The sequence below is a fragment of the Erythrolamprus reginae genome, unplaced genomic scaffold, assembly GCF_031021105.1.
Source record: "Erythrolamprus reginae isolate rEryReg1 unplaced genomic scaffold, rEryReg1.hap1 scaffold_231, whole genome shotgun sequence".
In the NCBI taxonomy this organism is placed as follows: Eukaryota; Metazoa; Chordata; class Lepidosauria; order Squamata; family Dipsadidae; genus Erythrolamprus; species Erythrolamprus reginae.
In genome coordinates, this window is record NW_027248599.1 from 48,384 (window position 1) to 74,359 (window position 25,976).

Genomic DNA, 25,976 nt, shown 5'->3' on the forward strand with positions numbered 1-25,976 from the left:
GTATAAACCACATGATCTGGAGAATTTGAGCAAAATGTGCCATAGAGAATTGCCTTGGGTTATCAGAAAGCATGGCTATTTAATTAAAACAATTAGTGATAGTTCTGCAAGTCTGAATATTGTTCTCATATTGCTTTTTGGGTTTTTTTAGTCCATCGAAACAGTAAAGGTAGATGGTTCTGGAAAATATACTTTCCCTGATACAATGCTGAAAAATCAGGATCCCTTAGGACTCGCTGTATTTGAAAATCTGTTCTTCTGGAGCACTGTAACACACTTGTATTATGCATCTCGTTCCACACCTGGTGTTGGTATACTGCTGAATGCCTCGATTTCTTCATTCACAGTCCTGCATGAGCTACAGCAGTCACTAAGTAAGTTGATCTCTTTGGCAAGCCATAAGCAGGGCTGAGCTAGCAAGAAAAATAATTGACATTCACTTCCCCCAGGGGTGTTTCTGGGATACACTGTAGGAATTCATAAGCAATTGTAATAACTTGCTTGGGGAGAATTACGGCATAGTGGTGATTTGATTAAAAGATAATCAGGAAGATGTGGGGAAGTCAAAGAGTATATATATATATATATGTATATATATGTTTTCGTAGATTTTCACGGGTACAGGTATGACGGTCTTGGTATATTCGGGTTTCTTCCCGTGTAGGATTTGGAAATTTCTGGTGACATTTCGACGAGGTCACACTCATCATCTTCAGGCTGGTGTTTCTGTCCTTGTACTAAGGCGAACACTGCGAGACCTGAGCTGCCTTCCTTCTATAAGTACTGGTGGCTGGGTGTGGTTTGATGGCTCAGCAATTGCCTGCTGTGTAGAAACTTCCTGGTGAGTCAGTGGGGTAACATCTTGGGTCGTTGATGGAGCTGAAGTATGCTGATTAGTTAATGGTTGTTGATTAGGTGTGATATCCTGAGTAGTTGGAGCTTGCAGGCTGCTTGATTGTTTTGCAATGTATGTTCTGAGTCTAGTTTCAGTTTTTATGGCTGGGTTACATTTGAGGGTTGGTTTCCAGATGTCTGGTAGGCAGGAGGTATCATCCCGCTTGTTCATATTTTGGGGATGTTTTTCTATCTCGATGGCTTCCATGATTATTCTTTTCCTGTAGTGTTCTGTTTTGGAAATTAATTTAGTACTGTCAAAATCAATTTCATGTCCTGTAGTTTTGAAGTGTTGGAAAAGGGAGGAGGTCTTTTCTTTTTTCTTTAATGCATTCTTATGTTCTGCAACACGTGCATTTACTCTCCTGTTAGTTTGTCCAATATATGTGGCTGGGCAGATTTTACATGGTATTTGATAAACTCCCTGGTTTTCTAGCTGGGTATTGTCTTTCGGGTTTCTTAGGATGTTGGCTATTTTTTAATCTGTACCAAAGGCTGTCTTGATGTTATGTTTGCAGAGAATTTTACTGATTTTATCTGTGGTGCCTTTGATGTAAGGGAGCAGGGCGATGCCATTGTCCTGTTCTGTGTCTTGGTTCTTGGGGGGTGTCTCTTTATGGATTAAGTTGTTGATTGCCTCTCTTTGGAATCCATTGGAAATTAATACATTTGTGAGACTGTGTAATTCAGGTTCCAGGTGGTCTTTGTCGGCTAGGCGTTTGGTTCTGGAAATGAGGGTCTTGGCTACGGAATTGATCTGTGCAGGTTGGTGGTGGGATTTTGCGTTCAGGTAGTGGTTGGTGTGTATCTTCTTCAGGTAGATGGTATGTCCTAGGAAGCCATTGGGTTTTTTATAGATTAGGACATCCAGGAAGGGAAGTTTGTTGTTGGTTTCTATTTCCATGGTGAATTGTATTTTGGGGTGTAGGCTGTTGAGATGTGTGAGAAAGCTGTCCAGTTTTTCTTTCCCATGTGGCCAAATTACGAAGGTATCATCTACATATCTAAGCCAGAGTTTGGGTTTGTGTTCAGATTTGTCCAAGGCGTTGGTTTCAAAATATTCCATGTATAAGTTTGCGATGACGGGTGACAGGGGTGATCCCATGGGGGCTCCTTCTATCTCTTTGTATCTTTGTCCATTGTGGATGAAGTATGTATCAGGCAGTGGTTGGTCAGATCTAAGATGTGCTTCGGGGGGTTGTATTTGTTTTGGATGGCTGTCAGGGCTTCTTTGATAGGCACTTGGGTGAAGAGAGATATGACATTGAAGCTTACGAGAAGGTCGCTGGGTTGTAGGTTTTGTTCCTTTATGATTTCTGTGAATTGGAATGAGTTTTGTACATGAGACATGATGGATTCTGCATAGGGCTGGAGTTGTTTGGCAAGAAATTTGGCAAGATTCTGTAGGGGTGAGCCTATGGAGCTGACTATGGGTCTGAGTGGTGTTCCTTCTTTGTGTATCTTGGGGAGGCCATAGAGCTTGGGGCATCTGGATGATTTTTCTCTGGGGATGATTCTTTGCTGGATTTCTTCACTGATGGGAGAAGCTTTTATTTTGGATTTGGTGGTTTTTTCCAGGTAGGTGGTAGGATCTGTACTTAGAGGTTTATAAGCGGAGTCTTGGAGTAGGTTGGATAGCTTGTCTTGGTAGTCAGATGTGTTCATCACCACAGTGGCTTTGCCTTTGTCTGCTGGGAGGATGATTATGTTATTGTCTTTCCTCAAGTTGGTGAGTGCTTTTTGTTCATCTTTATGTAAGTTGCTTCGAGGTGGAATGCTGGAGCAGAGGACATTGGTGACTTCAAGTCTGATTTCGTTGGCTTCATCTTGGTTGATTTTGGTTAGAGTGGCTTCAACTCCGCATATGATGTTTTCAGTGGGGATGTGTTTGGGGGCGACTGCAAAGTTGAATCCTTTGGAGAGGACGTTGGTTTCTGCTGTGGTGAGGGTCATGTCTGGTAAATTATGTACTGTATTCTTCATGAGTTGCTGTGGAAAGGGTTTGGATTTCTGGTGTTTTTCCAAATTGTGGAGTTTCTTGGTGTGTATGTCTGTATTGAGGGAGGTTTCTGTTTCAGCTCTCCAGAGGGCTAGTTGTTTAGATTGGTCCCAGAGTATTGGGTGGATTCTGTTGCTAAGTTTGAGATGAAGAGTGAGTAGGTCTTTGTTGGTTTGGTCTAGTAGGAATCTTTTCCTGTGGAGTTCATTTCTGATAAGGGCTAATTCAGTTCTTTTCAGGATCCGTTCAGTGGATGGTGTTATGACCAGAAGATTCCACAATATTCTGTAGCTGGGTAAAGTCTAAAAGTAGAGTTGTTAAGTAGAATTCACTGTTTGTATTAGAAGTTGTTTACCTGCTTCTCATTGGCTGCTACGGTTTGGCGCCAATCTTTGTAGAGCTGTCAGGCATCGCTTGTTGCCGGGTGAAACAGTATAAAAGGAAAGTGCCTCCGGTCTTACGCGCTTCTCTCTAGCTCGCGTCTGAGTGAAAGTGTATCCGCGTCTAGTTAGTCTCCTGCAGAGAATAAAGATTTAAAGTTAGCCATCGTGTTTCTCGGTTATTTCACTGGCGACGAGGGTCTAGAGGCGATTTTTTTTACGGAAAAAATCATTATGGCGACCCCTTTGATCATCAGCCGCCTGAATTATTTGACCCTGAGAGGTCAACTTGGACAGCCTATGTGGCTAAATTTGAAATTTTCTTGGAAGCCGCCGGCATGAAAGATGCTGACAACGGCTGGAAAAGGGCTTTATTTCTGAACTACTGCGGGACTCAAATTTTTGACCTGGCAGAGACCTTGATGGACCCAGAACCTGCAAATTCGGTTCCATGGGACACTTTGATGGCTAAGTTGGCAGCTCATTTTAAGCCAACAAAACCTGCCAGGGTTTTCAGGCACCAGTTCTCCCGGATGGCTCAAGCTGAGTGGGAATCTATTAACCAGTTTGCCACTCGCCTCAGGACTATTTTAGCCAACTGTCAGTTTGACAATCCTGAGGCTAGGTTAACTGATGCCATTATATTTGGCATGAGAAATGTTTCTATCCGGAATAAACTGCTGGCAGCTGACGACTCGTCACTACAAGATGTGATTAAGGCAGCTCAAACCGCGGAAGTCGCTGAAGCTGCTGCAGCTGACCTTAAGTCAAACGACAAGCTGGCCACAGTTTTTAAGATCGCTGAGGCACCTTGCGCCCCCGCCAACCATCAACACGACTACAGTACTTCTGAGTTCGACCCATATGAAAACCACTGCTGCCAGCTACGGGTACCGCCAGCCAGACAACCTCGTCCATCCTTCCAAGCCTGTGCCGGATGTCGTGGTCAGCATGCCCACTCGAGATGTCCCTTTAAGGATGCTTTCTGCCGCCGCTGTGACAAACGTGGCCACATTGCCGCCATCTGCCGAGCCATCCTGCCTGACGACACCCCCTTCAATCAAGACCTGCTGCCCACCTTTCCATCTCATTGAGTCTACCGACCATTCAGACAACAAGGAAGAGAGAACTGGAGACCGGGGAGCAACACTTTGAGGGACGGCAACCGAGGTAACCGCACATCCATGGACTGTGGCACCTACCCGCCAGCCCCTAATAAGATTATTGTCCCTCTCATGTTGAATCATCAACCATGCCACATGGAGCTGGACACAGGCTCTAAATTTACTTTAATGCCGTGGCATAAACTGAGACTGTATGTGCCTTCGTTGTCCCTGGACTCGCTAAAGCCGCTGGACATTGCTATTAAAGACTTCCAGGGACACCCAATCCGGGTTTTGGGAAGCACTAGGGTGCCTATAACTTTTAGAAATGTACATTGTATGTTGCCTATTCTAGTTATTGAGGGGGCGAATCATTCCCTTTTGGGACTTGATTGGATGGTTCCTTTGGGGTTAGCTGTCACTGGTCTTCACAAAGTGACTTGTTTGAAGGAGCCTGATTTTGTCCAGGAATTTCCGGAGGTTTTTAAACAGGGTTTGGGTACCTATAAGGGGCCACCCATTTCTTTTTCTTTGGATCCTGCTGTCCCGCCCCTCCGGTTAAAACCTCACAGGGTACCACTGCCCCTAATGGATAAATTGGATGCCCAATTGCAGAAACTCCAGGCTCACGGTATTTTGGTTCCTGTCGAAAATGCCCCCTGGGAGACCTCTATTGTCACCCCCCTGAAGCCTGATGGATCTCTGAGAGTTTCTGCGGATTATAAATCTACCTTGAATAAGGCGTTACAGCACAACTCCTATCCGATACCTGTTGTGCAGCAGTTGGGACACACAGGGGGGCCTTTAAATGTACTCGACTGCAATTTAGCATAAGTGTCGCCCCGGGTATATTCCAGCGAATCATGGAACGATTGCTCTGGGGAATTAGGGGGGTGGTCCCCTACTTTGACGATATTTTAATATCAGGGGACACTCCAGACCAACTGCACTGTAGAATTCGACAGGTTCTGGCTAGGTTACAAGCTAAAGGATTAAGGCTAAAGCCAGAAAAGTGTGTGTGGGGAACTTCCTCAGTGGACTTCCTGGGGTTTAGGATAGATGAAGCAGGCATACACCCCACTGAGGAGAAAATCAGAGCCATTAAGGATGCCCCTGCCCCCACCTCTAGAACAGAGCTGCAAGCATTTTTGGGGCTATTAAATTTTTACTCTGTTTTTCTGAAACAGAAAGCCTCAGCAGCTGAGCCGCTTCATCGACTTCTCCACAAGGGAGCGCCATGGAGATGGGGTGAGACAGAACAACAGGCTTTTAATAATATCAAAGACCTCTTGACCTCGCAAAGTGTCGTGGTACAATATAGTTCCACGTTGCCACTTAGGCTTACATGCAATGTATCCCCGTATGGGGTGGGAGAGGTCCTGGCCCACATATTGCCAAATGGCCAGGAAGCCCCAGTGGCATACTTTTCATGGACGTTGTCCCTGACAGAACGTAATTATGCCCAGATAGATAGAGAGGCACTCGCATTGGTAGCTGAGGTGAAAAAGTTTCACAACTACTTATTGGGGAGACCATTCCAACTGGTCACTGACCATAAACCCTTGTTAGGGCTGTTAGCCACCGGGCGGCCAACTCCACCTTTTATGTCCCCCCGCATGTCCCGTTGGACTATTTTTTTGTCAGGGTATGATTACATCCTTGTACATAAGGGGGGCTCAATGATTAATCATGCTGATGGTCTTAGTCGCTGTCCATTAGGGCAAAGGGTGGAGGACCCTGCCCCTGCAGGAGATGTCCTCCTCAGTGATTTAGGTACACCATCCCTTATTACTGCCAAAGAGGTGGCCATTGAAACTAAAAAGGACCTGGTGTTGGGAAAAGTCCTCCAATACATATTGAAAGGGTGGCCACCAAATGGTGAAGACCACTCAGTGCTGGATTTTAAAACTAAGAGGCTGGAACTCTCTGTGATGCAGGATTGTATTTTGTGGGGTGACAGGGTGGTTATACCCACTGCACTGAGGCCTCAAGTCATGAACATGCTGCACCAGGGGCACCCTGGGGTGGTCAGGATGAAAGCTTTGGCCAGAGGGTATCTATGGTGGCCAGGATTAGACAAGGGAATTGAAGATTGGGTGGCCGCATGTAGCCCTTGTCAGGACACAAGGCCAAATCCCCCTAAAACCACCCCTGCACAGTGGGACACACCCCAAGGGCCCTGGTCAAGGGTACATATAGATCTGGCCGGACCGGTGGGCACCAATATGTTTTTGATAGTGGTGGATGCATACTCCAAATGGTTGGATTTTATATTGTTAGGGTCCACCACATCTTCCACAATTATACAAGTCTTAAGGAGGTTGTTTGCAACCCATGGGTGTCCAGATGTCCTGGTTTCGGACAATGGACCCCAATTCACCTCTAGACAGCTGGAGCTGTTCGTAGCCCAATTGGGAGTAAGACATGCCTTGGTCTCACCCCACGCAGCCTGGGCTAATGGTATGGCAGAAAGATATGTTCGTGTGGCCAAAGAGGCCATAAAAAGGTCATCTCCAGTGGAGATACAAGAAAGACTGGACACCTTCCTATTAACTCAGCACATAACACCGAGCCTAACTACCAATAGAAGCCTAGCTGAACTACTCATGGGAAGGAGATTGAGGTCTCCTTTAGATAGGCTGCACCCCTCTTATGTTAAGATGAAGCCAGAGTATGTAACAACCCCTGAAAGGTCAATGTTTGTGGGACAAAAGGTGTATGTAAAAAATTTTGACAGGGGCAAACAGTGGGAGACTGGGATAGTGACTGAGCAAACAGGTCCTAAAACATATATGGTCAAACTGGATGATGGACGCCTCTGGAAGAGGCACATAGACCATGTCAGGGGGAGACTGGAAACAGCCAGTATCAGAGGGAATATGGCTGACACTAGTAATGGGGTTTCTAATGCTTCACTCCCCACAGGGAGTTATACCAGACCCAGCCGTGCCCAGGAACAAATAGATTGGGACTTACCTGGGTTTAGTGACCATTCCAGCGCTGCCCCAGCTCCACCATGCTCCAGCCGGGGAAGTTCTTCACCTGCAGGACCAGAAGAACCTTCGTCCTCCGTAGATGTCCAGGTCCTGAACGAACCACGCCGGTCAGAACGCACCCCCAGGAAGCCTGCTCGGCTCGAAGACTTCATTACTTGCTTGTCCAAATAAAACCTGTAAAAATCCATCCAGAAGGGGGAGGGGTGTTATGACCAGAAGATTCCACAATATTCTGTAGCTGGGTAAAGTCTAAAAGTAGAGTTGTTAAGCAGAATTCACTGTTTGTATTAGAAGTTGTTTACCTGCTTCTCATTGGCTGCTACAGTTTGGCGCCAATCTTTGTAGAGCTGTCAGGCATCGCTTGTTGCCGGGTGAAACAGTATAAAAGGAAAGTGCCTCCGGTCTTACGCGCTTCTCTCTAGCTCGCGTCTGAGTGAAAGTGTATCCGCGTCTAGTTAGTCTCCTGCAGAGAATAAATATTTAAAGTTAGCCACCGTGTTTCTCGGTTATTTCAGATGGGGTTTTAGAATGGAATTTTAGTTGGCAGCATTTGGGGATCAAGTTTCTGTCTCGGCAGTTGCGTAGAAATTTGAGGTCACACCTTTCCGTTCTGTACAATCGCCTTGCCAGTATCAGTATAGGAATCTCCAGCCGGGAGTCCCTCAGGCCGTCATATTGCACGATCTTCTTTTGGGAAATTCCTGATCCGCCGTCTCAGACCCCTGCCCGAAAAGAAAACCGGCTAACAGGGCTCCCCACTGGTCAGATACCTCCACATGTAGTCTGTGGTCGAAGAAGGACCGATCGAACACCTCAAAAGTGGAGGAATAACCGGAGCTCTCCTCCTCACCATCCATTCGGCTCCGCAGCTGGCTCCACCCCTCTGCTCGCGTTGAGGCATCTTGAAGAGCTCAGGACGCTGCAAAGTTAATAAGTATATTGATAAGAATTAACAAATGGGCATCACGTAGCACCAGGGGTGGGCCATCATTCCTGTCCCTACCAAAAATGCCCAAGCCAAGCCATGCCACACTGCGGGCTGCCAGCCCAGCCCTTACCTTGCTCCGGTGTGTGACAACCTGCAGGGGCGCTGAGAGCATGGCCTGGGGACCAGGCCGGGTGGCCCCGGGCTCTGGCCACGTGGCCTGCTCTGTGCTGTCCTGTGCCACAGGCATCTCTCTCCTGCGGTGTGTGAGAGCAGGCATGTGGCTGGAGGTCAGGCAGGGTGCTTTCGCCAGCTGCCGCTCTAGGTGCCGGTGTGAGATTCTGGATGCTGCGCATGTGCAGCAACCGTAATCTCGTGCACAGACGTTCTTCTGGCAGCAAAAATTCTGCGCACGCATGGAAGCAAAACCCCACTGATTTTAGCTGCCAGAATCGCTTAGGTTGTGCATGCATGTCGCATGCAAGACCGGCGGCAATGGAGTGAGACTACGCGCTCCATTGCCGCTGCTAGAATGTTTGGTGTAGCAGTTTTAAGGCATCATGATAGAAAGAGGGAAACTGTAAATTCTAGTCCCACTTTAGGGACAAAAGCCAGCTGTGTTTGGTTGGAAGTTGGGGGTTCAACATAACAAGCATTCAGAATTATTTTCATTTAGTTTATCTAAGGACAGAATGAATAGATTAAAACCAAATGTACTATGCATATTAACTGCTGACCTGGGTGAATAGCGATGAATGTTTTTTTAAATTATATTAGAGGTTTTTTTAAAGTCTTTGTAGACGTATTAATTGGATTTTTATAAAATAATCTTTATTGAGCTTTACAAAAATAGAAAAAGCAAAGGTAAGACAGGGTAATGCAACAATAATTAGATTGTATCTCATAACATTTGTAGTCTATATAATAAACATCAGGTATTGTTTGAGGAATTTTTGATAGTAAGGAAAGAAGTAGAGAAGAGTTGAGGGAAAAAACAAGAGTAAAGAATAGACAGAGAAAAGAGAAAAACATGTTGAGGGGAATTAGAGTCAAGGAAGGGGGTATAGAGAATAAGAAAAGAAGGATTTTTAGATGTATTGTTATACGGTGTTCCCTCAATTTTCACGGGTTCGAACTTCGCAAATAGCCTATACCACGGTTTTTAAAAAAATATTAATAAAAAAATACTTCGCGGGTTTTTTTCTATACCACGGTTTTTCCCGCCCAATGACGTCATACATCATCGCCAAACTAATAATTTTTGCAAATAAATAACAAAAAAAATAATTATTGTTAATAAATAATTATGTTTATAAATATCAGGATTACTAAGTGTCTTATTCAATGGTGAATACCAGTAATAATGGTGACTAAATTGTTAAGGGAATGGGAAATGGTAATTTAGGGGTTTAAAGTGTTAAGGGATGGCTTGTGATACTGTCCATAGCCAAAAATGGTGTATTTACTTCCGCATCTCTACTTCGCGGAAATTCGACTTTCGCGGGCGGTCTTGGAACGCATCCCCCGCGAAAATTGAGGGAACACTGTATTGATATGTTGTGAGCTTTCCCGAGTCCCCAGAGAGGGCTGCATACAAATCCAATGAATGAATGAATGAATGAATGAATGAATGAATGAATGAATGAATGAATTCAAAATGGGGCTTGGTGGGCATGGCAGGGGAAGGACATTGCAAAATCTCCAGTCCCTCCCCACACTGCGGCTAGCCAGATGGTATTTGCTGGTTCTCCAAACTATTCAAAGTTTCCATTACCGGGTTCTCTAGAACCTGTCAAAACCTACTGAATTTCACCCCTGCTGCTGCCCTTTCCTTTGTTTCATCTAAAACTGGAATAGGTCTTGACACCCTCACCTCCAAATCATTTTAGAGTCTAACAGTTATTTGTAGATATCTTAAATAGAACCTTTCTGTAATTTTCAAGTCTGGCTCAATGATAAGGACTGTGGTGCTTGGGACCAATATGGTCTCAGGTTTCTCTCTACAATTACTATTCTACAGTGCAATGATTCCTACTCCAAGTCTCCATATTCCAATCCTGCCAGTGGGAGATAATGTCTGTGTGTTTAGTTCAAAGTTTTTATGCCTATTTTGATTTTTTTAATTCTTCAATTAAATTCCTAATAAGGAGGCTATATTTTCTTCTTTGCCCTAAAAATGTTTCATTCATAGGAAATATTAAAACAAACAGTATAGATACAAAAGTATAATACCACTCTACAAAGCCTTGGGTAGACTACACCTAGAGTAGTGTGTCCAGTTTTGGTGACCACACTACAAAAAGACATTGAGATGGTGTTTCACCTGGTGAGTTTGTAGGAATTATTAATTTTGTCTTGGTTGCTATATTGTAGCGCATCAGTTCTCCTTTATCATCAATCCAGTAGAGGAATCCTCTTTTCCAATCCATGTCCTGAAAATAGATTATTTCTGGCCATTCAGGTATCAGGGGTTGTTGCTCCTGAACTACGCCTTCTGGTCCAATATGCACTTGGAAAATTTCATGGTCGGTAGAATACATAGAAACATAGAAACATAGAAGTCTGACGGCAGAAAAAGACCCCATGGTCCATCTAGTCTGCCCTTATACTATTTTCTGTATTTTATCTTAGGATGGATATATGTTTATCCCAGGCATGTTTAAATTCAGTTACTGTGGATTTATCTACCACGTCTGCTGGAAGTTTGTTCCAAGGATCTACTACTCTTTCAGTAAAATAATATTTTCTCATGTTGCTTTTGATCTTTCCCCCAACTAACCTCAGATTGTGTCCCCTTGTTCTTGTGTTCACTTTCCTATTAAAAACACTTCCCTCCTGGACCTTATTTAACCCTTTAATATATTTAAATGTTTCGATCATGTCCCCCCTTTTCCTTCTGTCCTCCAGACTATACAGATTGAGTTCATTAAGTCTTTCCTGATACGTTTTATACTTAAGACCTTCCACCATTCTTGTAGCCCGTTTTTGGACCCGTTCAATTTTGTCAATATCTTTTTGTAGGTGAGGTCTCCAGAACTGAACACAGTATTCCAAATGTGGTCTCACCAGCATTCTATATAGCGGGATCATAATCTCCCTCTTCCTGCTTGTTATACCTCTAGCTATGCAGCCAAGCATCCTACTTGCTTTCCCTACTGCCTGACTGCACTGTTCACCCATTTTGAGACTGTCAGAAATCACTACGCCTAAATCCTTTTCTTTTGAAGTACAGTATTTGCTAACACAGAACTGCCAATACAATAGTCAGATTGAGGATTCCTTTTCCCCAAGTGCATTATTTTACATTTGGAAACATTAAACTGCAGTTTCCATTGCTTTGACCATTTATCTAGTAAAGCTAAATCATTTACCATATTGCCGACGCCTCCAGTAATATCAACCCTATTGCACACTTTAGAGTCATCGGCAAATAGGCAAACCTTCCCTACCAGACCTTCCCCTATGTCACTCACAAACATATTAAAAAGAATAGGACCCAGAACAGACCCTTGTGGCACACCGCTTGTAACCTGACTCTGCTCAGAATACTCGCCATTCACAACAACCCTCTGGTGTCTATGCTTCAGCCAGCTGCAAATCCATTGAACTATCCAGGGATTAAGTCCAATCTTCACTAATTTATCTATCAGCTCTTTATGTGGAACCGTATCAAAGGCTTTGCTGAAGTCCAGGTAGGCAATATCCACGGCACCACCTTCATCCAACACCTTTGTGACATAGTCAAAGAAATCAATGAGATTAGTCTGACATGATTTGCCTTCAGTAAAGCCATGCTGATTTGGGTCCAATAAGTTATTGTTTTTTAGGTGCTGATTTATCCTCTTTTTCAGTAGAGTCTCCATCATTTTAACGACAACTGATGTCAAGCTAACTGGCCTGTAGTTACCAGCTTCTTCTCTACTGCCCTTCTTGTGGATAGGCACAACACTTGCCATTCTCCAATCCTCAGGAACATCTCCTGTTAACAAGGATTGGTTAAACAAATCAGTCAGGGGGGTAGCAATGACAGATCTGAGTTCTTTAAGAACTCTGGGGTGGATGCCATCTGGACCCATTGCCTTATTTATCTTTAATCGTTCAAGTTCTTCTAAGACATCGGCTTCTAAGATCACTGGAGCTGAATCCGTACAGTTGGAGGCAATGCTATATCCCTCTATAGTATTATTTTGTAAGGTGTCTTTTGAGAAAACTGAACAGAAGTAGCTATTGAAATGGTCAGCGATCTCCTTATTCCCATTAATGCATGTATTTTTCCCGGTACTAAGCTTCGTGATGCCGCAGTTTTTCTTCTTCTTATCACTAATATATCTGAAGAAGGTTTTATCCCCCTTCTTTAGAGATTTGGCAATTTCTTCCTCTTTTGAGGCTTTAGCAGCATATATTATCTGTTTCGCCTCCTTCTGTCTCATTTTATACACCTCCCTATCAGCTATACTTCCAGACTCTTTATACCTCCTATAGGCAGCCTTTTTTTCATTGACTATAGTCCTTACATCATTGCTAAACCATAGCGGTTTCTTCTTCCTTTTACCTTTAGTTATTTGTCTTACATACAGTCCAGTGGCTTTTAAGATGGCCTTTTTAAATACAGTCCACTGGGTGCTCGCTCCTGCCATTTTATCCCTCCCCTTTAATTCATTATCTAAATATTCCCCCATTGCATTAAAATTTGTTTTTCTGAAATCCAATACTTTGTTTGCATTATAGGATTGCTCACAATGAGTTTTTACATCAAACCACAAACATAGATGGTCACTGCAACCTAAATTTTCTCCCACCTTGACATCTGAAACCCAATTCCCATTCGTAAAAACTAAATCTAGAATATTCTCCCCTCTAGTTGGTGTCTTAACCAGCTGTGCCAGAGCTGCTCCTGTAAAGGCCTCTACTATATTCTTACTTTTGCTTGTAAGGGCACTGGGGATATTCCAGTCAACATCAGGCATGTTGAAATCACCCATAACCACAATATCTCCCTTTACTGCCATTTGGGTAATTTCATCCACCATCTTGTTGTCATATTCCTCAGATTGCCCTGGAGGCCTATAGATCACCCCAATTCTAATGACAGAACCGTCTTTATTTTGCATGCAAATCCAGAGGGTCACTAGATCTTGACATGTATTTTGAATTAGTGTTGTTTTTAGAGTTTCTTTAACATAAATGGCTACTCCACCTCCCCTTCTCTCTATTCTATCCTTCCTATACAGTGTATATCATGGTGTGGATATTTCCCATTCATTAGAATCCTTAAACCATGTCTCAGTTATGGCAACCAGGTCCAAATTATCTCTAGATATTATGGCCATTAATTCACAGAGCTTGTTGCTCAAGCTTCGAGCATTCGTGCACATTACACGAAGAACATTATTTTCATTATTAGTTTGCCCCTTATCATCAACAACTACATCTATTTTATTTGCAGCTCCCTTTTCATAAGCTTCCAAAAACTGCTTTATCCTCATTGGTCGGGGACAGAAATCACCCACATCAGTTACATCTCTGTCCCCTTTACCTAGTTTAAATGCCTGTCCAAAAAAGTTCTGAATTCCTCACCGAGTACCTGGGTACCTCTGTATGATGGATGCAAACCATCCCTCTTAAACAACTCCCTATTAGACCACCTACTGACATCATGACTTACATAGCCAAAACCTTCAGCTTTACACCACTGCTTTAACCACACATTAAACTCTATGATACACGTTGTTTTATCCTCTTGGCCACAAACCGGTAACACCTCTGAGAAAGTCACTGAATCTGCTATTTTACCCAGCTCCACACTTAGACATTGAAAATCTCTTTTTACTACATTGACATTTCTCTGGGACAAATCATTTGTGCCAAGATGCACCACCACATCAATGTTATTACCTTTACTCACAACTCTCAATTCTGTCAAAGTACACATATGAAGAATTATCACTCTGGATACTAACTTCACCACTCATTCAAGCACCAAGAACAGCCACTTAACATTGCACCTAAGAATCACAGTAGCTTTAGGCTTCCTATATCAATAGCTGACATTAGTGCTTCCTTGAATGGAGACAATACAGTGATCCCCCGCTCGTTGCGAGGGTTCCGTTCCAGGACCCCCCGCAACGAGCAGGTTTTCGCGAAGTAGCGCTGCGGAAGTAAAAACACCATCTGCGCATGTGCAGATGGTGTTTTTACTTCTGCAGCGCTAGCGAGGAGCCGAAGATTGGGGGCGGCGCGGGTGTTTTAAAACGTCACCGCCGACATGGGGGGCTCGCTAGCACCCCCCTAACCCGGGTTGGGGGTTCGGGGGGGGTGCTAGCGAGCCCCCCATGTCGGCGGGGACGTTTTAAAACACCCGCGCGCCTTCCCAACTGAGCCCTCAAGCCAAGCGCAGAAGTTCGCCCTGGCGCAGGCAACACGCGCTGCCATCTTCCGGGCCAGCCAGGCTCAGCGGATCAAGCCCGGCTCCTCTCGGCCCAGCATCCCGGGCCAAGCGGCTGCCTTCCGTCACTGAGCCTGGCTCGCCCGGAAGATCGTAGCGCGCGTTGGCTGCAGCGGCGGCGACATTGCTGCCGGCTTGGCTTCCCCCGCCGCTGCAGCCAACGCACGCTACGATCTTCCAGGCGAGCCAGGCTCAGTGACGGAAGGCAGACGCTTGGCCCAGGATGCTGGGCCGAGAGGAGCCGGGCTTGATCCGCTGAGCCTGGCCGGCTTGGCTTCCCTCACCGGCGGTGCCGCCGCCGCTCGTGCCGCCGCTGCTGGTGCGGCCGCCGCTCGTCCGGCCATCGCTCGTGCTTTCGGAGCTCCTCCGGCATCACCCGGCTTCTGGTAGAAGCCTTCTCTCTTTTTTTTCTTGCGGCGAGCCCAAGCCGTTCCTCTCTTGACCGCAGCCGAGCTTCCCTCGGCCCCCTTTGGCCCCGTCGCCTCCTCCCCGCCTGCTTTTCCTCGCCAAGCGCATGAAAAAAAAGAGAGAAGGCTTTTGCCAGAAGCCGGGTGACGGCGGAGGAGCTCCGAAAGCCGGAGAAGAAGAGTCTCGCAGGCGGGGAGGAGGCGATGGGGCCAAAGGGGGCCGAGGGAAGCTCGGCTGCGGTCGAGAGAGGAACGGCTCGGGCTCGCCGCAAGAAAAAAAAGAGAGAAGGCTTCTACCAGAAGCCGGGTGACGCCGGAGGAGCTCCGAAAGCCGGCTAGCGGCCTTTCCCCCGCATAGGAACAGCAAAAAGGCCACTCAGGCGCGTCTCCTGAGGGGAAGCCAGCGCCGCCCGCCCTTCGCCCGCCCACGCCGTTGCTCGCGCCACTCAGCTGGGAAGCGGGGCTGGGGTTTCCCCGCCGCCCACGCAAAGGGGAAACCCCGGCAAGAGGGGAAGACCCAGGGAAGCCGCCCAGCAGCTGATCTGCCCGGCAAACTCCACCATCTACGCATGCGTGGCCATAGAAAGAAAAAGGGCACGCATGCGCAGATGGTGTTGTTTACTTCCGGGTTGAAAAATCGCAAATTACCCTGTTCGCAATGGTCGGGGACGCAATAACCGGGGGATCACTGTACACATAATGGCCTGGTTTCTAGTTATAAGCTATTCTTCAGAGGACTTGAAAATTGTTTTGTCAAAAGAAATTAATACATGGATAAACATATTCTAGCTGTTTATTTGTATTTGTTTAAAGGTCTGCTTTAAGTCTTATGACAGCTGGCAAGGACTAGCTACTAACCTTATTGCCATTGGATTTTGATATACTGTATTAAGATAATGGAGGACAAAGCAGGCTCAGGGGATCAAAACTGCAATTGGATATGATAGGTGCCTACCCAAACCATCATTAATCCGAGTCCCGTCAACTAAACAATGTCATTTGGCGGGACCCAGGGGAAGAGCCTTCTCTGTGGTGGCCCCGGCCCTCTGGAACCAACTCCCCCCAGAGATTAGAATGGCGCCCACCTTCCTTGCCTTTCGTAAGCTCCTTAAAACCCACCTCTGCTGTCAGGCATGGGGGAACTGAGATATTCTTTCCCTCTAGGCTTCTACAATTTATGCATGGTATGTTTGTATGTTTGGTTTTATAATAAGGGTTTTTAGTTGTTTTAGTATTGGATTGTTACATGCTGTTTTTTATCACTGTTGCTAGCCGCCCCGAGTCCATGGAGAGGAGCGGCATACAAATCAAATCAAATCAAATCAAATCATTAAATAAATAAATCTATCTCTTCTCTGTTTAACAGTTAAAGTATATTTAATATCTGCATCACAACAGCTGACGTCTAAAATATGAGGCTTGTACAAATCTCAAAACTAATACTTAAAAGGTCAAGAGAGTTTCCACCAATCTTCCAGGGACTTATAGTCTTCCAGTTGCATCCAAGAATTATAGACCTACCTCCACATTCACCAGAAGGTAGGAGAAAAGTATCCGTTGGACAGGCGCATTTGTAGCCTTTGGAATGAACTGGTGACAAAAGACAAATGTGGCTGCACACTCCAGGTAAACATGCATTGGTGTTATCTAGAAATCAAGGGAATATGTTAGTATTCAACACTAATTAACCTCTTCTCCAAACTATGTAATTATTCAGCCTGGCATGTGAATTAAGATTGTACAATGCTTTGGATTCAAAGGAAAAGAATGCTCTAGTCTAGAGCAGTGTTTCCCAACCTTGGCAACTTGAAGAGATCTGGACTTCAACTCCCAGAATTCCCCAGCCAGCATTCACTGGCTGGGGAATTCTGGGAGTTGAAGTCCAGATCTCTTCAAGATGCCAAGGTTGGGAAACACTGCTCTAGAGCAAGGCTGTCAAACTCACAGACCTTGAGCTGGAAAGAGGGGGGAAAGTCCCAATATATCATGTGGCAGTGCCGTGATGATATGAATTTGATACCCCTGCTCTACAGCATTTGTGCAACACCTAGCTACAATGCCTTAAACCAAATCTCCCCCACCCCCTCCCCCAGGATCAACCTACAGCTAACTGAAGGCAGCAATTTTAGGGAAATGTGCTGTTTTTTAAAAACTGTAGACATATAGTATGCAATCAACTCGCGTGCTCTAAAGCAAATTTTGTCTTCAAACCTAGGTGCGCCACAATTCTAGCATGAACCCAATAAAGACCTTTCAACCTTTGGCTCAAATGAAGTTGCTTTATGTGTGTGTGTGTGTGTGTGTGTGTGTGTGTGTGTGTGTGTGTCAGCCACTGGCCTCCCCTAGACCCAGGTGAGCTGCTCTCCTAGTGTAGACAATGGCCATTGGTTACCTGTTGCCAAGGGAACCAGATTGTCAGCTGCCCTGAAAAGCCCCTGCCCAGAGCATTCTGACTGGGGGAAAGTAGGAGAATGGCGGTCAGAATGTACTGCAGGGTAAGTGTTGATATCTCAAATGGGAGGAATCTGGCAGTAGGGGAGGAAGTTCATGCTTCCCAACTCTTCTAACATGTCTATTTTTTTTCACAGAGAGTTTGGAAACTTTTCAAGAGCTTTTGCTGTTGCGTAGGAGGAGAGCTTGCCAGGTACCACCTCCCCATTCTCCTTAAACCCTGTCCATGGTGGGACAACACTAGGATAGGGCAGCCAAAATTTTTACTAAGGCCATGGTTCCCAACGTGGGGCCCACGCCCTACAGGGGGGCAATTTGATTTTTAATGGGAGCGATTGGAACCTTGTTTAAACCAAGTTAATGGCCTTTTAGGCTTCCTTTGGCTGAGGAGTTCACTTTTGAATAGTAACAATTATATGTCAGGGGGGTCACAATTTTAGAGATGCTTAGGTGGGGTATGGTGAAAGAAAGGTTGGGAACCACTGTCCTAAGGGCATTGCGTGAGGGGGCAGATGGTCAGGATGAAAACCAAAGTTACATGTTGGGAAAAACAAGTGGAGGAAAGGGACATGCACTCCTTACCAGGAGTCTATGCCTGCACCTCCAAAATCCCGTTTGTGAATGGAAACAACCCAGGCCCCATGGTGACATATGGATTTTGTGGTTTGCCATCACTGTTCTATATGATTTCTTCAAACTGATGAAGGTTGGGTTTCAGGAAGGGATGAAATGAATTATTTCTGACAGACAAGTTTCATAGGCTTATGCTAATCGGAATACAAGGAGCACATTATCTTTTCCTTCCTAATAGTTTAAAAAAAAAAAAAATCCCTCCCATGAAAGATAATGGGGGGGGGGGAGGAAAGTGCCCTGGGAGCTCTAGAACCGGGTACTTTTGTCTTCCTATTAATGCAATTGTCAGACAATAAGTAAACCAAATTCAATATTATGTTTCCTGCCTAGCCCTTCCCTTTCTCCCTGCTGCTTGCTTCCTCGCTGTTGGGCATGCACAAAGCAGCCTGTAGCCTGGACTTTATTCGCTCTGTACTGCCCAGAGTGAATAAAGCCTTTCCTTTCTCTTGGCGGTGGGAGAAGCTTCTTTGTCCACGTGCCCAGAGAAGCGAAACGCTTTATTCGCTCTGAGCTACGATAGGAACCACCACAATCAAAGCTTCCCCATAGACGATTCTGTGAGACCTCCACTCTCTATATAGGGAGAGACGAAGTGGGCAGGTTGATTGTAGAACCAGCAAAACAGCAAACTGCTGGCTCGTCAATCACTCCCAGAGCATGTCGATATCTTTTTTTGAAAAAAATAAAAATTAAATTAAAATTTAAAAATGTAAAGTCACTTCCAGGATTACCGGATCTGTAATCCCGGAAGTGACTGCCGCTGGTCAGCTGAAGCTGTGCACGCAGATTCATTTTTATTGGTAGAACGGCCTTCCACCCCGTGGTGGTTGCTGCCCATCTCTAGGCACCACTGGAGGTCTGCAGAGTCTGTAAGATCCTCTCCCCAAAATGGCTTTCATGCAGAGGGGCCTTCAGGGGCAAAAAGATGGGCAGGCTGACAGGCCAGGATGAGAAAGGAGAGGCTCAGCTAGAGATGGATGTTTTTCACATGCCACCTTCTTCTTTTGGGCAGCACTGAAGGAGGAGGAGGAGGAGGAGGAGGAAGAGGAGGAGGAGGAGGAGGAGGAGGAGGAAGAGGAGGAGGAGGAGGAGGAGGAGGAGGAAGAGGAGGAGGAGGAAGAGGAGGAGGAGGAAGAGGAGGAGGAGGAGGAAGAGATAACATAATTCCTGGGGTAAGTACGGTACCGCAACGTGGCCAGTGGGTGGCCATTCCTCAAATCTGGGTGGGGGAAGGGTGGAAATCCCGCTGGGGGGAACTAGGCCAGCCTAGAAAACTGAAGAAGAGCTCTTTGGATTTTTTTTACTTGCAGGTGTCGATGGCTGGGGCTGCCAGGACCCCCAGTGGAATAAAGTCCGGCAGGGACCTGCCCTTCGTGGGGTGAGTGTCCTCTCAGTTGAGGGACTCTGAAGCCCCCAAGAAGGTGGCTAGGAGTAAGGTTTACAAGAGGGGAGGCATCTCTACCCTCTGCCTCTACTTTGGCCAACGGAAGAATGACTCAGGCCCTTCGTTCTCTCCCCAGGATGGAGATACCCAGCAGGTTTACTCCAGGGCTCTCCCCTATTGTAGAGTCGATTGAGGAACTGGTAAGGCCACTGATAAGACCCCCTCCCCACTGTAATGGCAGACATCCTGCCAAGAAATTATGCCAATAGATATATTTGCCTTCTCATTTCAGAACCCACAGGATGGACAAACCAGCCAGGGTTCAGGGTAGGTAAAAAAACGTGCAGAGGGGAGGCGTCTCTGCTTCTGCTGCTGCTGCTTGTGTCAAAGGACAGGTGACACAGGGCAGCCCCACTGGCAGGCCAAACCCCTTGGCAGGCCAGCTGGAAGGGCTCTGGGAGCCTCCACATGGCCACTTTTGCAAAATGGGCCATGGCTGCTTTTGATCTTTGTCCCCTTTGTTTTCTTCCCCCAGAGTGTCGATCCATACAATCTGGGGTCGAGAGCCCTCGGAGGTAAGAAACCTTTGGTAGGGGGGCAGAGGGTGAGCGTTAGGGTTTCGGCGATGCCTTGACTCCTGATGGGAGGGGGAGTAATTATGGTAGATATCCTTCTAAGCTTAAGGCTTGCAAAAACTTTCTCCCCCTCCCATCAGGACTGAAGGCATCGCCCTAACCTTAAGGCTTGCTGTTGGCCCATAGGGCCTGATGCACCCTGTCCTTTCTCAATCTTACTGGGACGCAGAAAGTTTAGGATTTAGCCTCCGTATCTTCATTTGCAGGATGCAATGTCCGCTGAAGTGAGGTCAGGGAGCAGCCTGGACCTGGCCTCATGGGAGAGATCCTCCAGTCCTTGGGTAAGTAAGACAAAGTCTTCTCAGTTGGGGAGGGGTGGTGTCCCCCTTGTTAGTTCTCCTCACCTGAATGAGCTGTGCTGGAGCGCTCTGGGCAGCGGAGCAGGGGGACACCCGGCCCTTGGGAGAAAGTACTTAGGTTAGCCACATGCCCCCAAGCTCTGGTGCCAATGGCTCCTTTGCCACAAATCAGCAGGGACTGGTGTCCTTAATGGAGAATGTGATCATTGTCGTCCACAGGATTCTTCCCAGGACAGTTTGGCCGGTTTGGCCAGCCTGGAGGAGGACACCCCGGACAGCTTGGAGTGCCTCCTCCAGGAATTAGAGGTATGTATTTTACCCCTTTTACCCTCTTCAGGGATCAATGTTTTGCCTTGCGAAGCTCAATGAAGCAATGAGCTATGCTGTGCAGGGCCACCCAATCAGACAGGTCCTAGTGGGGGGATGGTGGCACAATGTGGTCTACTGGAGAAGGAAATGGCAGCCTTCTCCAGTATCCTTAGTAAGAAAACCCCAAGAAAAGCATCAAAACAATGCCAGAAGATGAGCCCCTCAGATAGGAAGGAGTCGAATATGCGACGTGGGAAGAGCAGAGGGCAAGTACAGAAAGAGCAAACTGGTACTAATAACAGCCTTTCCTTCCTTCCCCAGGAGCTGCAACAGAAGGAGGAAAAATAATCTACATGAACCTCCAGAGGTGAGTTGATAGGTGGCTGTGAAAAGCCTGCAGGGAATGTGGAACTCTAGGAGACTGGGCTACACAGGGATGGGCAGGACCCAGAATGGGTGGAAACGCTATTCTCTCTCTCACCTTGCTGAGTTAGCCTAACGTCAGTTAAAAGCTGGTACAGCCACTATTAACAGTTTGACCTCTCTAAGGAATCCTTATTACAGAAGGAAGGCAGAAAGCTGTTTTATATTATCCATGGCACATTAATATCACTCATCACCTCAATTCCGGAATGACAACAAGGTAGGAAGTAGGAGATGGTGGCGGCAATGTGACTTAGGAGATAGCAGTGGAACTGCAAAAATATTGTTTTGGTCAATAACGAGCTGGGAGAAACACCTGGCAAGAAGGAGAATATTATCTTGTGAAACAAGGCTAATTCCCACAGATTCTAGATCTTTAGGTCTATGTCTGCTGAAGAATCTTGGGTCTGAGTAGTTTCTTCTGCTTTCTACTAGTGGTGTCTTCCATTTTTACGGTTTAGTTTTCTGCATATTTCTGTGGAGAAGACCAACTCTGTGGTCGCTGGGATTCGTGCGGTAGCAGGCAGTTCCAGAGGTAATCTGGTCCAATGCCATGTAGGGCTTTAAAGGTCATGACCAACACTTTGAATTGTGACCGGAAACTGATTGGCAGCCAATGCAAGCCACGGAGTGTTGAGGAAACGTGGGCGAATCTTGGAAGCCCCACGATGGCCCTTGCGGCTGCGTTCTGCACGATCTGAATTTTCCCAACACTTTTCAAAGGTAGTCTCATGTAGAGAGCGTTGCAGTAATCGAACCTCGAGGTGACGAGGGCATGAGTGACTGTGAGCAATGACTCGCTGTCCAGGTAGGGCTGTAACTGGTGCATCAGGTGAACCTGGGCAAACACCCTCCTCTCCACAGCCGAAAGATGATGTTCCAATGTTTCAGAGAATAAGATGCACTTTTTTCCTTCCTAAAAGAGCCTGATACTCTGAATGTAGCTTTTTTGGGGGGGGGGAGCTTTTCCCCCCCAGCCCTAAAGCGGTGCTAACGATCTTCCCAGATCTTTTTCATTGTTACTCTCCCTAAAGAAGGATTTTTCCAGCCCTAACTAGGGGATGAAATAATGTGCTGAAGCTGGTCAGATCAAGGATGCTAGCCAGATGAATACCTGGTAGATGCAGATTTCCCCCCTTATTTTCCTCGCCCAAAACTAAGATGCATCTTATATTCCAGTGCATCTTATACTCTGAAAAATATGGTACATGTGGACTCCCAGAAGTCTGTTAAATGGGAGAGAGCAGATAGAAATCAAGAAGGAAAAGGAATCCTCAGTCTGAGTATTGTATTGGCAGTTCTGTGTTAGCAAAAACTTCAGAAGAGAAGGATTTAGGGGTAGTGATTTCTGACAGTCTCAAAATGGGTGAACAGTGCAGTCAGGTGGTAGGGAAAGAAAGTAGAATGCTTGGCTGCATAGCTAGAGGTATAACAAGCAGGAAGAGGGAGATTATGATCCCCTTATATCCCCTGGTGAGACCACATTTGGAATACTATGTTCAGTTCTGGAGACCTCACCTACAAAAAGATACTGATAAAATTGAACGGGTCCAAAAACGGGCTACAAGAATGGTGGAAGGTCTTAAGTATAAAACGTATCAGGAAAGACTTAATGAACTCAATCTGTATAGTCTGGAGGACATAAGGAAAAGGGGGGACATGATAGAAACATTTAAATATGTTAAAGGGTTAAATAAGGTTCAGGAGGGAAGTGTTTTAATAGGAAAGTGAACACAAGAACAAGGGGACACAATCTGAGGTTAGTTGGGGGAAAGATCAAAAGCAATGTGAGAAAATATTATTTTACTGAAAGAGTAGCGATGCTTGGAACAAACTTCCAGCAGACGTGGTTGGTAAATCCACAGTAACTGAATTTAAACATGCCTGGGATAAACATATATCCATTGTAAGATAAAATATAGGAAATAGTGTAAGGGCAGACTAGATGGACCATGAGGTCTTTTGCTGCCCTCAATCTTTTATGTTTCTAAGGAATCAGGGTTGAAGTTGGGACTAAAGAAAATGAAATATTTGGGATTTGGTTATTGAGTAATCCAGGAAAAATTGTGGAGTTTAATTATAGACAGATATGGAGGAGAATGTTAAAACAGATGAGGACCTGGAAAGAGAAAAGGTTAAGGAGATTGGCTAAAATAAGAAAATTAAAAATGATGATAGTCCCCAAGATGATGTATCTGTTCCAGGTATTGCCAGGGGGTTTAAATGGGGAATGACTTAAGTAATGATTAAATAAACCAAATACTGCATCATATGCACTGTTACGAGCAAACAGAGCAACTCTTAACCTAATGAAATAGACAATCTTGATACATGTGGCTAAATCCTCTGGAACCAAACTCCCCCCAGAGATTAGGATTGCCCCCACCCTCCTTGCTTTTTGTAAACTTCTTAAAACCCACCTTTGCCGTCAGGCATGGGGGAAATGAGACATCTCCCCTTGACTATGTAGTTTTATGTATGGTACCGTATGTTTGTGTGTATGTTTTTTATATAATGGGGGTTTTAGGTCTTTAATGTAAACTGTTATTTTAGCCTTCAAGATTAGATTTGTTTATTGTATATTGTTTTTATCACTGCTGCAAGCCACCCCGAGTCTGCGGAGAGGGGCGGCATGCAAATTAATTATTAATAATAATAATAATAATAATAATAATAATAATAAGTCCGCATCAAAGCCAGATTTACTTATGTAAAAGATTAAAATCTTCTCTTCCTGAACATGGCAACTGGCATTGTAAATAGTCTATGCTGAGATCAGCTTAATAAGGAAAAAAAAAAAGAAACCTGCAATTCTGAATGCTTGAATATAAGGGTTTATTGTAATGTGTCTCTCTCTTGAAGGGGTCTTCCAGTGCCAGAGTGACCACAGATGTATACATGACAAGTATCAGTGCGATGGGATACAACATTGCCCTGATGGCTCTGATGAACTTAACTGCTGGACGCCAACACCCCTCTGTGCTTTACGTTGTGATGGCAACACTGTGTGTATCCTGGAGAGTTGGCTATGTGATGGGAACACAGACTGCTTTGATGGGGCAGATGAAAAAAACTGTGGTAAGCCAGGGCAGGAAAGACAGACATCTAAGAAGGAACAACCGGTTTTTAGATTATTGGTTTTCTAGGCAGGTTGTAGCTGGAACAAATAGGAAATTCTTTGAACTACAATGTTCCCTCGATTTTCGCGGGTTCGAACTTTGCGAAATGTCTATACCACGGTTTTTCAAAAATATTAATTAAAAAATACTTCCAAGGTTGGGAACTCACTGCCCTATAGTCCTGGAGGCTGTTGGGACTAGTTTCCACATTTTGGGGGGGGGGGGGGGTGTTGTTGTTATTTTTTGGCAAGATTTCAGAAGTGATTTGCCATTGCTTACATCCTAAGGCTGAGAGAGAGAGACCGACTGGCCCAAGGCCATCCAGCTTGATTCAAGCCTAAAGTGGGACTAGAACTGACACTCTCCTAGTTTCTAACCACACCACACACACCATCTCTACCAAATATTTTCCCTCAGCTACTTGGGGGAAGGGGCATAGCCTACAAATGCAAAATAAGACATGACTTGGTTTGTCCTGCATGTGTTACGGAAGACTCCTCACCATGTTTAACAGCTGTCTGCTCTAAGATCACAGGCTGACTTCTGGAAACCACATTTGGAACTTAACAGAGGGCTTGGGGGAACCCTTAAGCAGCCCCCCCCCTCAGTTCTAATAATTGTGACTCTTTTATGGCCGAGACCCGTGGCTTCCTAACTCTAGTTCTGCACTTATATAACTAGGAAAATGTGGTTTCCACAAGGTAGTCTATGATCTTAGAGCCTAGGGGTCAAGACCCCTTTGGGGGGGATCGGGGTCGAATGATCGTTTCACAGGGGTCGCCTAAGACCACGGGAAAAGACAAATTTCCCAAGGTGTTAGGAACTAAAGTTTCTATTCTGGTCTCTTGGAACATATTTTTACAATCCGACCAATCAGGCGTTTACAGTGGGAGTGTCTCTCTGACCTTCCTGCCAATCAGCTTAAAGCTCTGTTGGGACAATTGGTGCTAGACTTATGGTTGGGGGTCACCACAACATGAGGAACTGTATTAAGGGGTTGCGGCACTAGAAAGTTTGAGAACCACTGTCTTAGAGCAAGGCTAGGGTAAGAGTTAGGTCTCTGACAGCAAAAAGGAGTTGGGGGCGACATGCGCAAGTAAGGTGAGTGTCCCCCCCCCCAAATAAGATCTGGTGCCTTTTTTGATGACAGTAAGTAATTAAGTAAGTAAGTAAGTAAGTAAGTAAGTGAGTGAGTAAGTGGGTAAGTAAGTAAGTAAATAAGTAAGTAAATGAGTTAGTGAGTAAATGGGTAAGTAAGTAAGTGAGTAAGTGAGTAAGTGAGTAAGTAGGTAAGTAAGTAAGTAAATAAGTAAGTAAGTGATTAAGTAGGTAAGTAAGTAAATAAGTAAGTAAGTAAGTAGGTAGGTAGGTAAGTAAGTAGGTAAGTAAGTAAATAAGTAAGTAAGTAAGTAAGTGAGTAAGTAGGTAAGTAAGTAAATAAGTAAGTAAGTAAATAAATAAATACTGTACATAAACAAACAAACAAACAAACAAACAAACAAATAAATAAATAAATAAATAAATGTCTTATTTTGGGGGAAACACGGTATTACAATGTCATGGCCAAATAAGGA

At 45.3% G+C, this 25,976-nt stretch overlaps 1 long non-coding RNA gene across 4 annotated transcripts in view; it reads left to right on the forward strand.

The window, feature by feature from the left end:
- Positions 1-17,793, forward strand: part of LOC139156023 (uncharacterized) — a 34,752-nt gene extending 16,959 nt beyond the window's left edge. For 2 of the 4 annotated variants that reach the window (XR_011557170.1, XR_011557173.1), the window contains exons 5-6: positions 152-374; positions 16,516-16,965. This is a non-coding gene — a long non-coding RNA (uncharacterized lncRNA). Of the gene's footprint in view, positions 1-151; positions 375-16,515; positions 16,966-17,737 lie in introns of those variants that run through there. The other 2 variants (XR_011557171.1, XR_011557172.1) reach the window with 2 other exon arrangements.
- The last annotated feature ends 8,183 nt before the right edge of the window (positions 17,794-25,976 follow it).